Here is a 14,232-nt window from a genome sequence, read left to right on the forward strand (position 1 = left end):
CTGGATGCTTGTGCTACAGGTAACTCTAGCATCCAGTCCTCAGATGGAGCCTGCTACAGGCAGTCCTCTGCAACAGGTCACTCTTGTGGCATCTGTTCAGGTGGTTGGGATTAGTGTCTTGGGAGATATTCTCTGTGAATTTTCCCCTGGCACATTATGGGACACCTTCCAAGGAACTCCAGTGACTTCATAGAATCTTTGTTATTCAATGTCCCACACTACCTTCTCTAGAAAAGTCTAGATCTTGGTCTCACATATTAAAGAGTAGTAGTAGTTCTTCTGTCTGCAGTGTGTCTATCTTTCAACTGCTTTAGCTCTTAATATTAGCTATTGTTCCAATCCCATCAGAGGTCAGATTTATTATAAACTTTACCTGTTTAAATTACTGTGTGCCTTCCTCTTCTAGATTTGATTCGGACTGTGACAATCATCATTAGAGAAATAAGAGATTTAGTTTGGAAGAAGTTATATGTTTCATATAACCAATTACTCATGCATTACTCTTACAGCATTATGTTTCACGTAGGAAATGACTCAACACTCTCAACACTTCTAGCCAATTAGTTACCCAAATGATTTAAAGAGTGGACAGAATGTATTTTATAACTAGACAGTTTTATTTACTCAATAAAAAACAGTTGTGAAGTCGTCTCAGTGACTGAATAGACAAAGTTTATCTTTTATGAAAAAACCTTATTTCTGAACCCCTTTGGATAGACCTGCCACCTGTCCATTGCTCCTGTGAGTTTAAAATGTGCTGATGAAGGTAAAATAAAAATAGAGAGGGTATTGACCTTTCAAATATGATTAATATAAAGGTAACCAACATTTACTGAATACAGCTTAACTGAAAAGCTCTGTCCTCAGTTTTATACACAAACTGTTTAAGGTTTCTTCACTTTCCCAATAAGGTGAGTGTCCTCAAGGGCGTAAGAGTAGGAGAGCTGGCCCTACCACTCATCTGTTGTGTGGCAGTGTGGGTGAGGCAGAGATGACCCCCCCACCAGCAGCAACCTTGTTCCTTGCTGCATGCATCAAGCAGAGAGCATGACTCTGGAAGAGCTGGCTCTGCCCTTCAATGGCTGGAGCACTTGGGAGAGCAGGCCCTACACCTCATCTGGGCAACAGAGTAGAGCTGACCCTGTTGATTGATGGTGGGTGTTGGAGGGGCTGCAGGTGGCTGGACTGAGACCATGAGTGTGAGAGATCTGGCCCCATCTCTCATCTGCCATATGGTGATGTGAGTGAGCCTCTTATACACACACACTTCCTGTGGCAGGTGGGAGAGCTGGCCCTGAGGTCACAAGAGTGGGAGAGCTGGCCCTCAGGTCACAAGAAGAGGACCTGGCCCTGCCCCTCACCAGCTGCAGCACTTAGGAAAGTGGCCCCCTGCATCTCACCTGGGCAACACAGTAGAGCTGGCTCTGGTGGTATAGGTGTGGGTGAGCCAGCCCTGAGGGCATGAGAGCTGGAGAACCAGCCTTACCACCTGGGCATTACCGGAGAGCTCACCCTAGTTTTGAAGATGAGGAAGAGCTAGTGGACTGACCAACCCAGGAACCACTCAGGCCCAGAACCTGGGCCAAGGGTTGGCCCATCCCAACATCCTCTCCATCTGTGATCTGCTGGACCTAGTGAAGGGGCAAGGCCTGAAGATCCAAAGCTACAGGTTCTCTATGACACAGGACATCAACAGCATATCCAGGAGGAATCCCGGTGAGGGTCCAGTGTCAACAGTGTTGCAGAAACCAAAGGCCTTAAACCAGACCAATGACTCATAGCAAGGAACACTTACAAGTAAAGGTGTATGGGCTAAAGGGTTTACTGCATGACTCACAGTGTCACACTGCAGCTTCCTCACCAAGATAGTGTCTTCCCTTCATTCCTTCCTTCCTTCTTTCCTTCCTTTCTTTTATTTTACATTTTATTTTGTTTTGTCTTGTGTGGGGAGGTTACAAGGGCAGAAGGTAGAGAGACGAGTGTGATGGAGATGCATGGATGTAAAATTCAAAGTCAATACAAAGTTTAAAAATGTTAATGTCCCTGTTAAGACCCTAAAGTAAATAAGGACACATTTTTTTTTATGGAGGGTCAATATAGAATTCTATTTTTAAGCATAGAATTCCTCTATGGAATACTTACTTAGTCAGGATGATCAAGTTTGTTGTTGTTTTTATGTTTTCTTAAATTTTCTTAAATTTATAAAATGTGCCCATTTAAATGGAATAGAAGTATTTAGAATTTTATTATCAAAGTCAAAACAATAGCCCAAAGAGCTTAATTTTCAAGATAGCCTCAGAATCCATGTTTGTGAATGAGATTGTTGAGCATAGAGTGAGACTGAGAAGTCCATATTCTAGTTCTTGCCAAACTTCATAACTCCACAAGGTTTGTGATACCTCTAATGATATGACCTTCAGAACATGCAATGATTGATAGATATGTATATATGATAGATATGTAGACTAATATGTGTATTAAAAGATGGATAGCTGATGTAGATAGAGATTGCCAGCAGCATACGGATAAGAATGTTGATCATTAGAGATGGTATCGTTGATACTAGATATTAATAGCATCTTATCATAGTTAATCTTCTAGGCTTAGCTGAAAGAAATGTTTTCTTTTCTTCAAAAATGACAATGCAACTGCAAATATTTGATAGATGATTGATAGACAGTAAAATGTGTGCTTCACTATCTGTGTTTGGAAAGATAAAATGTAAGTTCTACTATATTTCTTTTTCTTTCGTTCAAAAGTAAGAATTAAACCCAGGGCCTTTGACATGCTAGTCAACATGATCTAGGCAGCCCCTGATCTACATCCCCAAACTTCCTCCACTTTTGAGATAGGATTTCACTAAGTTACCCAGGTTGACTTTAAACTTACTCTGTAGCCTTAACAATCTTGAATTCCCAATGCTCATCCTCGGCCTCCTAAGTGTCTAAAATTTTAAGCCAGAGCTACCATGCCACATTTTTAAAATCAATTACTAATATGAATTTAAAATTTGGTATATGAACACCCTACTTGTGTGTCCTTCCCGATCTGATGCTTGGTTGTTAGAACTGTTGTCCAGTATGAGTATGCCCTCTCCATTCCTACCAAGTTAAATTTCATATAGTAATTTCTTCTAAGTATACAACATTTCACAGTAAATTTTTACTGCACTATGAAGCCATCTCTGGTGAACCCCCTATGTTAATTTCTTCTTACTCATACTAACTTTCCTCATATGCCATATTTTTAACCAGTATATACTGGCAAACATTTCTTGTTACCTTAAACCTGCTTTCTAGTTATTTTATGTATTTGCTTTCTATTTTCCATTGCATCTATTCATTCCACCTATTCATCAGTTCAGGATTTGTCTACTACATACATCCCATTCCCCAGTGGATTTACCAGCCATTTAATAATTCAGATGTAATGCAGGAAACAAACGTGAGCTGAAAGAAGGGAAAGTTCAGAAAAGGATTAAGTAGAAGTGACATTTACAGGGCACTCTGCAAAGCCAGACAACTACCTAAAGAGAGAAGAGTAGTATCCTAGGTAAAATCAGCGATAGGAGCAGAGTCCCAAATGGAGAAAATGCATTCTAGACAAAGAACTGTGTGAGAAGGCAGCGTGACTAAATAAGACAGCTAAGAATGTCCTGTAGCTATTGAAGCTGGAGTGGAGGAGATGCCAAGTCACACGAGACCCTGATGACTACTGTCTTGACTTTTGTTTAAATCCAAAGTAATCAGAAGGCATCAGCGATATTCCTCAGGACAGTGGCAGGAACTGATGAATTAGCAGGAATAGGCACCATAGATGCAGAGAGAACAGTTGGATGGTATAGAACTGTCTATCAGCATGAAGAGAATGGAACGGACAGAATGGAATAGAGTGATTTCGATGTGGGATTTGCTGATACCAGAGTACAAAGAATCAAGGAAAAGAAAAATCAAGAATTGTAAGAGGAGAGGGCAAAGTTCCTGAGCACAGCAATTGTCATTTCTGTGACTATAGTAGGTCTTTGACCTCACAGGTCTCAGTTCTTCTCTCAGTAAGGATAGCAACATCTAGTGTTTGGGCTCTGGGATCAAAGTGCCTTAGTTTTAATTGGGACACTTTAATTATTCTTCAAGTTTTCTGGTACAGTTGCTTACATTTGTTCTCAAATCTTTAAAATGTGAGGAAGAGTAGTAGTGTTTATAGTTCAGGCTTAATTAGATGATAGATAGCACACCCGGGGCATTGCTGATGCCAAGTAAACACCCAGTAAACGTTTATTGCTAGCTGCTGTGAAGCGGATCACTGAGAGAACCAAATGATAAACACATAGAAAATGAATCACTTATGACAGGAAGAAAACATCTCAAAGAGAAAGCAACGTTTCTTTGTTATAAGAACTCTCTCATGGGTGCATTTTTCTATTAAAATGAGGCCTTCTTGTGGCTTTATTGGGAATGAACACAAAAAGATAGCCAAACCGTCTTGCCTCAAACAGGACCACTTACAAGTAGCTTGAAAGAGGGGATATGTTGATGAAGAATGGCGGGGAAGAGTATTCCAGAAGCAATGCAAGGAACCTGCAGCCCAAGTGGAAGAGCTGACTTGTGGAAATTCAATCATTGTCCAAAACACTAGTAAATCTGCTACTGACTACTTGGGTTGGTGCTATTTGGCATTAGTCATGAGGGCTGTCTGGCAGGGCAATATGGAAATGATGCAGAGACATCATCACACACATAGGCAAGCAATAGAGGGAATTCTGAACAACAAATGCTAAATATATTTTACAGTGACTGGCACAGAGGAAGTAGTTAATAAATATAAATTTCTTCTTCTTATTTGAGGCAGGAACTAGCATTTCTGACCTCAGGGAGCTGGCAAGTTGGTTAAGAGTTCACTAACTAGAAGCATGAATGTATCAGATAGAAGATGAACATACAATAGAGTGTTATATTCAGTAAGATGTCATGGAGTTCAGAAAAGCCAGCAACCTGCTAAAAAATGGTCTGGATTATTTGAGAAATGCTTCTGGAAAGGAAACAATTTAAGGAATAACATATATATTTAATGTTCCATCTATATTAATTTATTACAATTTCAAGAGTAGATTAGGGTAGGAAGTGTGTTCTAAATGAGAAAGACAGAAGAAGAAAGACTAACATATTTTACACGTCTATTGGAATGCCATACTGTGTCTGGATTTGATGGAGTGCCATACTGTGTCTGGGCTTGCCATACTGTCTGGACAATATGATGTCATTCTAGTTTCTTAAGCAAGGAAATGACATGTTTTAGGAAAAGAAAATGACATGTTTCTTGTTATTCTAGTTTCTTCGAGCAGGAAAATGACATGTTTTGGAAAAGATGACCTACAAGGAGTTAACAGGCTAAATCATACATTGAAGAGAGAGAAAATTGGAAAGAAAAAGATGAAGAAAGGAGCTGGAAGGAATCATCCTGGCTGAGGTAACAGAAATCTGGACTTGGTCATTGGCAGTGGGAATGGAAGGAATGAGTGGTTCTGGATGCTTCTGTAATAAAATCACTAGCTAAGGAAAATACTGCTGGCATGAAATTGATGGCAATACACAAAATAAATACAAAAGTGCAGCACAGTTGGTGATAGAAACAAATACAAGTAATTTATTTGCATTACCTTATTTTTGCCCTAAACGTGACTCATAGTTCTGTTTGGCTGTCATCTGCTGCCTCATGTTGCTGGCGTATGGAATCACTATTTCATTGCACCCGAGAACGTATTCGATGAGTGCAGCTGTTTCCAGTCTAGGCACACTGATGCCTGGCTTATGGTATATGCAATTCTCTTGCCTTGAGGAAAGGATTTAGAGTCAGAATCTCCTTTAGTTGTCAATGAGGCCAACTCATTTCTTTCCTAAGGACTCCACTTCTCTGTAAGAGTGGCCAGTGGATGCTGGTCACTCCTTGTGTCCATTTCCAATCTAGCAATGAAAGGAAATCAGTAGCATCTTCCTGCCATTAGGTATAGAGCAGAAAGCCAGTCATCTAAATGGCTGGAAGAGAGCCTTCCCTAGAAATCAGCCATATTTCTACCATGGTATTTGACTTATAGCCTCCAGAATTATCTATTTATTGGGGGATACATTTTCATCACTTAGGCTATCCAGTGTGCAGTGTCTAGCTATGGCAGCAGAAATTGACTAAGGCAGTATCTCAATAGTCAAGCAAAGAGTATGAGGCTAACATTCCAAAACTCTTGAATGGTGGTAGGACATTTGCTCAGCATTCATGGCACCCTGGCTTTGATCCCTTACACTGAAAAAAAAAATAATAAAAGGTGATAGGAAGGAAGGAAAGAAGGAAAGAAGAAAAAGAAATCTTCTAGAACTAGAACAATTCTATAGTTTTCTTTTTCTTTTTCTTTGGGGGGGGTAGGGCGCTTGGCTTTTTGAGACGGCGTTTCTCTGTATAGCCTTGGCTGCCTTAGAATTTGCTCTGTAGACCAGGTGGTCTTCAGACCACCTGCCTCTGCCTTCCAAGTGCTGAAATTAAAGGCCTGCACCACTATCACCTGGCTATCTATTAAAATTAAATAGAGAACAATTTAAAACTTGTTTATTGAACTCATAACACACATCTGAAGGCAGAAATTATTAAGGTAAGGTGTACAATTTTATTTTTTACAAGTTTTCATGAGATGGTGTGTATTTTATTCTTACACAACTCATTTGATACTGTCTGTATTGCAGGTGGTCAGTAGGCACATGTGTCTGGTGGCTATGGACATGGATGTTGCAGTTCTAGAGTTTACTTTTCAAAAGAAAGATTAGAGTGTGTTTTAAACGTGAGCTCTTCAGTTCACTCCTTGAAGGTTATTTAACTCTAAAGTCTTTTGTTTTTCCCTTCTTGTTAGCTTTCTTATTCTAACTGTGCACATTGTTCCCCACCAAACCCTGAATAATAGTTTGTAATCAATAGTGTGAATCTCCCGTGGTTTAAAGTCTCCCCCCAAATTCATGTTAGGATCTAAAACCTAATTTACATGTATTGATATGGGAACATACAAAGCCCTAAGAGCTCTGCCTGCACATATAGGATTCATGACCCCAGAAGAGAAAGGGTTTATTTTGTCTAATGCTTTAATAGAAATGCTGTTAGGAAGAGGAAGTATACTCCACCATGGACAAAGGAAATGATGGCCAGAGCACAATGTGCCCCTCTGCAGGAAGCAGGTAGAGAGGAAGGTTACCACTCAGGTTGCTTTCTCCTCTTTATTCTTTTAGGCAGTCTGGACTCCAGCCCATGGGATGATGATATGTACATTTGTTCTGAATTTTCCCTCTTTAGTTAAAACTCTCAGGATACGCTCTCAGAAACACAACCCAAGGTGCACTTTGTTAGGTGACTCTAAGTCCTGTCAAGTTAAATAGAGTTTAACAATCACTCAGTTCTGTTAATGACCAATTAGTCTAGCGATAATTGTCTCACACTTCAGCCCAATGCTGGAACTGAATGTTTTGAGCCGCCTTCAGCAGCTCAGGAATTGAGAGGGAGCTATGGAGTCAGCAAACTAATCAAATTGACTTTTCTATCTGAGGAAGTAAAACAGTTCTCTGGTGCTAGCAAGCAGGGCAAAATTTAACTTTCTGGGGCCAGCAAAAAAAGGGAGGGTGGGGGGTGCATGGGAGGGAGGGAGGAGAGAGAGGGAACTGGGATTGATATGTAAAATAAGAAAAAAATTACACACACACACAAAAACACACACACATGCACACACACACGTGCACACATACCTTTAGGGTCTTTCTATTATCTCTCTCATTTTCTTTATTTTTTTATTTCTTTTCTTACTTCTATCCCTATGTATCCCATTTGTATCTTTGTTTTGTTTTGTTTTTCCCTTATAGCTTATATACCCCAGCAGAATCTTTCAAGCAATATAAAAATTATAGTGTGGTTATAGTCCATTTTCAGTGAATGATTACAATGAATACAATTTAAAAATAAAACATGTTTTCCATATCCCTTACATGATTAAATATTTTACATATTACAGATGAAAAACAAATTAGTTCAAAGAATCTAATAATTACATTCATGACCAAGCAGCTTGTTATAGATATTTTTCTCAGCCAGTTCTTTTAATGGCAGGCTGCATTTTGAAGTTACAAAGAAAGGATCAATCACTTTATTATTTGTTTAAGAAGGTAACATTATTAAAAAAAATCTTAAAAGTATCACTAAAAAATCTAAACTTTTATATTTAAAAAACAATCAGTAAGCTTTACTTTAAATCCACAGGGTGTGCACACCCACTCAACAGTTGTTTGTTTTTTCCAGGAATCTGAGGGCAGAAATGAGTACAAGGAATTAATCATCACCTTTGATTACTAACTGATACTAGCAATAAGGGTACATCGGCCAGCAATAGCCAGGCTGCCATTGTTTTGTCCCTTGACCTCAATGAGCCCCTCACTCAACTATTAAAAATGCACCTTTCTAAACTTTAAATAGTTCCCCAAGATTTTCTACCAGAAAGACATTAGCAAAAACATCTTCTTAACCTAACCTTAAGTCATTATTTACAGCTTTGTTTTAACTATGATGCACATTGAAACCTGTGAACACATTTCCCAACATTAAGATTAAAAGAATTTGAGCTAGCCTGGATTCTTGGGATCAATTGCTTTCTAAATCATTAACCTAAGCAACAATATGTACAGCTCCTCAAGAGAAACTCATAATTCCTAGTTGTGTGACACTTCCTTGTTCTTATTTTCTATTCTCTGCAGCCCCTGATTTATCAGAGTCAGGGGCAACACTATATCCTGTCTTTACCTACATTAATTTTCTCACTTAAAAAAAATTTATCATACTCCTTTACTGTGTTTATTTAAAACCCTCAATCATTAAAATTCTATTTAAACTAACACTGTCATTGAATAAAATCATTACTTCACGTAAACAGTACAGCTTAGGAAAAATTATCTACGCAATAATCCACAGGTAAAAATGCCCAGTAGAATAGGAGGATATTTACATGAGATAATCACACTACATTAAAGGCAGTGGGGACTCCCCCTCCACACACACACATTCACACTGTGCCAGATACCAGAGAAAAATGGCAGTGGCCAACATTTAGATGAACAACTATAGCAGCAACAAACATTCTGGAGCTGAATCCCCTGTGTCCTTGTCTGTGGAGATTCACTCATCAGTGCCCTGCATTCTGGTGGGCTGATCCCCTGAAGTCCATTGCCACCTGCTGCTCCTCTGACATGGCCACCGGCACTATTTCTGCCATTGTTGTTGTGGAAGATATGTAAGTGAAGATACAGAAAAAGAAAAGTGATAAAAGTAATGGGGCAAAAAGAGGAAGAGTCCGAAGGAACTGTGGTCTTGCCTATATGTGGAGAAGTTTAGTTACAAGATGCAGAAATGAGAGAAAGTCTACATCTTTCATCCCCAAACTCCATGCTGCTTATACTCTTGCCTCAGATACAGAGAGAGAGACAACATTCTTTCTTAAGCAGCGTTCATTGTACACAGATCTTAAGATGAAGCAATGTGAGCAGGGTTTATTTGTTTACTGAAGTGAGTGGAGGCATTATTCTCAGTTCCTTGAAGAGAAGGGAAGGAGGCATCATGGAGCAGAACAAAATTCTAGATTGTGGGACAATCCTAAAAAGTGCTTCATTCAGCTCCACCAGGATTCCAGGAGCTGGGATGTCCCTTCATGGTTGCCAGAAATGAAGTGAATAAACAGACCTGTGAGTCTCATCACTCATCACTTACTTGGTTTCAAGCCTCCCCCAAAGGGGCATGGTGCTAGTTGAGGCATTCAGCATGGCCTAGGACAATGCCTAGAGAGTGGCAGCTGTGAGCTGTCAGGCTCAGGTACTGATACCTTGGTCATGCAGAGAGAATCTGGGCAAGGAGTTTGTCTGCATCTGCTGGCACTGCTCTAACAAATAGGTAAGACAGTGAAATTTAAGAGCAATGGAAGTTTATTTCTCAAAGTTCTAGAGGCCTTATGTCTAAGATAAAGTCATTTGCTGTGGGGTGGATGCCTTGTTTCTGCAGCATCTGATGGCAGAAAGCAGGACAGAAAGTTCTATTTACTGGTGATCATTTGATCTAGGTCTCACCAGCCTATAATTCACATCACCAGACGAACTAGGATACAAGGTGTATTCTAAGAGATTCATATAAAGTCCCTCACAGAACTGGGAAGGGACAAGTCCCCCAGAGCTCAGGTGAAGTGGGGGAAGACAGCGAATGGAGAGAGAAGTAGGAGAAAATGATGGGGAGGAAAGGAAAACCTGTGCGACCAGGAAGATTGAGCCTGGTTAGGAATAGAATATAGGAAAGAGAGAGAGAGAGAGAGAGAGAGAGAGAGAGAGAGAGAGAGAGAGAGAGAGAGAACATAAAAGTGGAAGCAAATATTGGTTTGAAGATAAAATTGAACACAAAGAAAGGTCTAGAGAACTACAAGACTGCTCCCAACTAACAATCTCAGTTTCCGTGGAAAGGCTATCATAAATGCCCTTCCCGGAGAGTGAGATCAACAACTAACTTCTCCATGGAGCCCTCAACTAATGCCTGTTGAAAATAGGAGCAAACACCCATACATAAACACTGAGTCAAACTAGAACCCAGAAGCAGATGGAGAGGACAAGACCATGTGGCAGAAGCACATAGAGACAGCTTACCTGAACAAGGAGGAGCTAACGGGCCCCCAGACTGATAGCTGGGAAGCCAGCATGGGACTGACTCAGGCCCCCCTGAATATGGGTCTCAGCCAGAAGGACTGAGCAGTCTAAGGGACCTCAGACAGTGGAGCCAGGATGTATCCCTGGTGCACAAAAGGACTTTGCGAACATATCCCCCATGGAGGGATAACTGCCTTAATCTAGAGACAGGAGAGAAGCCCTAGTCCCTACTTCACAGGACCTGTCAGATCTACATGACCCCAACTGGATGGCATTCCACTACACATGGAATTGGGGTGGGGGGATGAGAGGGGAGGGTGTTTAGTGTGCATGTGAGAGGGCAGAGAGGGTAAAAGGGAGGGAAGAAGGGAGGGAAGGTTGAGGGGGAGGGAGGGAGGGAGGGAGGGAGGGAGAGGGAACTGGGATCAACATGTAAAACAATAAATTAAATTAAAAAAATGCTTTGACTCCAAAATTTAAGTTGAAGGACAAGTTACTGGGGAAAAGGATTTCTATTTTTTATTTCCACAGAAAATGAATAGATGTGGATTCCTTCCAGACTAATGAGGTTTGATCACGCCAGACCGCCTGAAACAGAGTACAAGCTAATCCTACATTCAAAACAGCTGGACAAAACAGCCCTACAGACTACAGCCAGGATATCTGAATCTTCTTCGAATCCCCCAAGACAGAGCCCCTTACCAGCAGGAAGTAGCTTGGAAAGAACGTCGCCCAAATTCCCAAATATTATGTATAAATGTTTGTTTTCATTTAATTGGACTTTGTTATAAAAAATTAAATAAAATAAAAAATAAAAAAAATGCTTTGACTCCAAAATTTAAGTTGAAGGACAAGTTACTGGGGAAAAGGATTTCTATTTTTGTTTCCAAAGAAAATGAAAAGATGTGGATTCCTTCCAGACTAATGAGGTTTGATCATGCCAGACAGCCTGAAACAGAGTACAAGCTAATCCTACATTCAAAACAGCTGGACAAAACAGCCCTACAGACTACAGCCAGGATATCTGAATCTTCTTCGAATCCCCCAAGACAGAGCCCCTTACCAGCAGGAAGTAGCTTGGAAAGAATGACGCCCAAATTCCCAAATATTGTGTATAAATGTTTGTTTTCATTTAATTGGACTTTGTTATATAAAATTAAATAAAATAAAATTATATATATATATATATATATATATATATATATATATATAAAAGAAAGTTCTACTTACATTCCCCCAAGCTCCCTAGTTTGCACCAGACTTGCCTGTTAACGTTAGCGCCTTATCCTCTAATGCAATTCTCACCTATTTTTCTTCCCTGGGAGATCTCTTCCTTTCCAGACACTTTGTTTTTATCACAAAATGCCTTCCCTTTCCAGAATACTGTATTCACTACAGGACTCCTGAAAGGCTTAGGTTGACACACAGCCCTTTCAGGGAGCTGAGTGGAGATACAGAGATTAACCTTTATACTAAAGCTTGGTTTTATCTGCTATACATAGATCCATCTTCCCATAGGAGTTCCTGTCCCAGGGTTAATATTAAAAAAAGAAAAAAGAATGCTAGATATGTGTCTGCCTTGGAGACCATGACCTCTGGCTTTTTCTTTCTTCACTGGGCTGCTTCCCTATCCTTCCTCATATCTGAGACCCCCCCCCCCCCAATCAGGAATACTTTTAGTAGGATGAGTCTGGAAGAAGAGCTGTAGGGAAAGGAAGCCCTGAGCTGTAGTAAAGTTTGAGTGGAAGGGAGGAAACCCAACCCCTCCACAGCCACTAGGACCTGATGGCCCCAGAGGCTCTTCAGAGTTCTGAGGTACCCTGTGCAATACCATAACATCATCTTGGCATGGGGCAGCCAAGTCATCCACCACAATCAAGGTAAATCATGCCCCCCCAAAAATCACTGCCCAGTCTGGCATGTTGAGCTACTCGATAATTTTACAGGTTTCTATCTCTTCTATAATTCAACCAATGGTTGATTTTATGATGAAATGGTATTCTAGCATGATTATACATCTTTAAATGTCCTAGTTGCTATTCTCATAGTATTGTTTGCTAGATTGTGCATTTACTGAAATTTCACTAGTTAAAATGTCAGAAGAAGGAGACATGGAGTTTGGATAATTCTCACTTTACTAATCCATAAGAGATACTTCCAATAAATAGCTGGTAAGCTTTCCTCTGTTCTCAGGGGAAAATACCAGAGTAGCTGGAAGAAAGTGTCCTCTTACTAATGCTCCACTTAGAATCTAAACCCTGCAATCCCCATTGAAAGACACCCTGACGCAATAGCACAGGATTACTTGACCATTGTGAGATAACAACCGCTGATATCTGGTTGCATCTGGGAAACAAACCACGCCTGGAAGCGACCCTTTTGGTGTTGTCAAAGCTGGATCCACTGGAAACCAGGGTAGAGCTCTGCCTCTCTGCCTTCCTTCCCCCATTTGTTTGGCCATGAGTATTTATTACATACATATTTTAAGCTAAGCATTGTCCCTAAACTCTGGGCATGTAAGTGAAAAATAAAGATTTCTGTGATGGAACTATGTAAGGGAAAGAGCCAAGAAGCAATAAAGAAAACAAGTGAGGCTGTTACAGGATGTTGGCAAGTAATTGGTTCTATGGAGGCTAGAAAGAATAAGAAAACGTAGGAGCTAAAATGGTCTGTTTTATTTGTATTTACTTACACACACACACACACACACACACACACACACACACACATATATATATATGTAGTGAGATAGTCCTTCTCTGGCATTGACCACACCCATTGGGGGTGGAGCCATGGGCGGAAGTGACCTGTGGAAGGAGGTCGGAGGGGGCCAGAAAAGGCGCTCTCTTTTCTGGCATGACTCGGACAGGAGAGGATCGGGTTGAATTTCCTGGTGTTCATCAGTCTAGGTTGTTAAGTTATTTCTCCCTGAATAAACATCTATTCGGCCTATTTGTTTATCCTGATCCTTATTTACCGCGATATATATGTATGTATGTATGTATGTATGTATGTATGTATGTATGTATGTATGTATGTTTCATTTTTGCAGTGCTGAAGACTGAACCCAGGCTTTGGACTTATAAAGCAAGTACACTGGAGCCCCTAAGAGTGGTCAATGACATATTTTATTCAGTTGTAATTATTTATTTAATTATTTTATCATCATCATTTGGGATTAGGTGGGGTTTTTGTTTAATGTTTTTAATATATTTTTGATATGCAATCTTCTCTGGCCTGAGACTTCCTTGGTAGCCCAAGCTGGCCTGAATCTGGTAATCTTTCTGCCTCTGCCTTCTTTCCGAATGCTAAAGGAAATAGGGGCTAATTTTAAATGTGTAATAAGGCCTCATTAAAAGCAGGACATTTGAACAAGGACTTCAGCACATTTACTGCTTTTTTATTCATAGATTGTGTATTCCTATTTATTCCTTTTCTTTCATGGAGCCTTCTGGACATTGCCCGTAATTTAAGGTCAGGATCAGTTTTTTGTTTTTCTGTTTTTTTTTTCCCCATAACAGCATAGAATTACTTCTTA

The sequence above is a fragment of the Phodopus roborovskii genome, unplaced genomic scaffold, assembly GCF_943737965.1.
Source record: "Phodopus roborovskii unplaced genomic scaffold, PHOROB, whole genome shotgun sequence".
Taxonomy (NCBI): domain Eukaryota; kingdom Metazoa; phylum Chordata; class Mammalia; order Rodentia; family Cricetidae; genus Phodopus; species Phodopus roborovskii.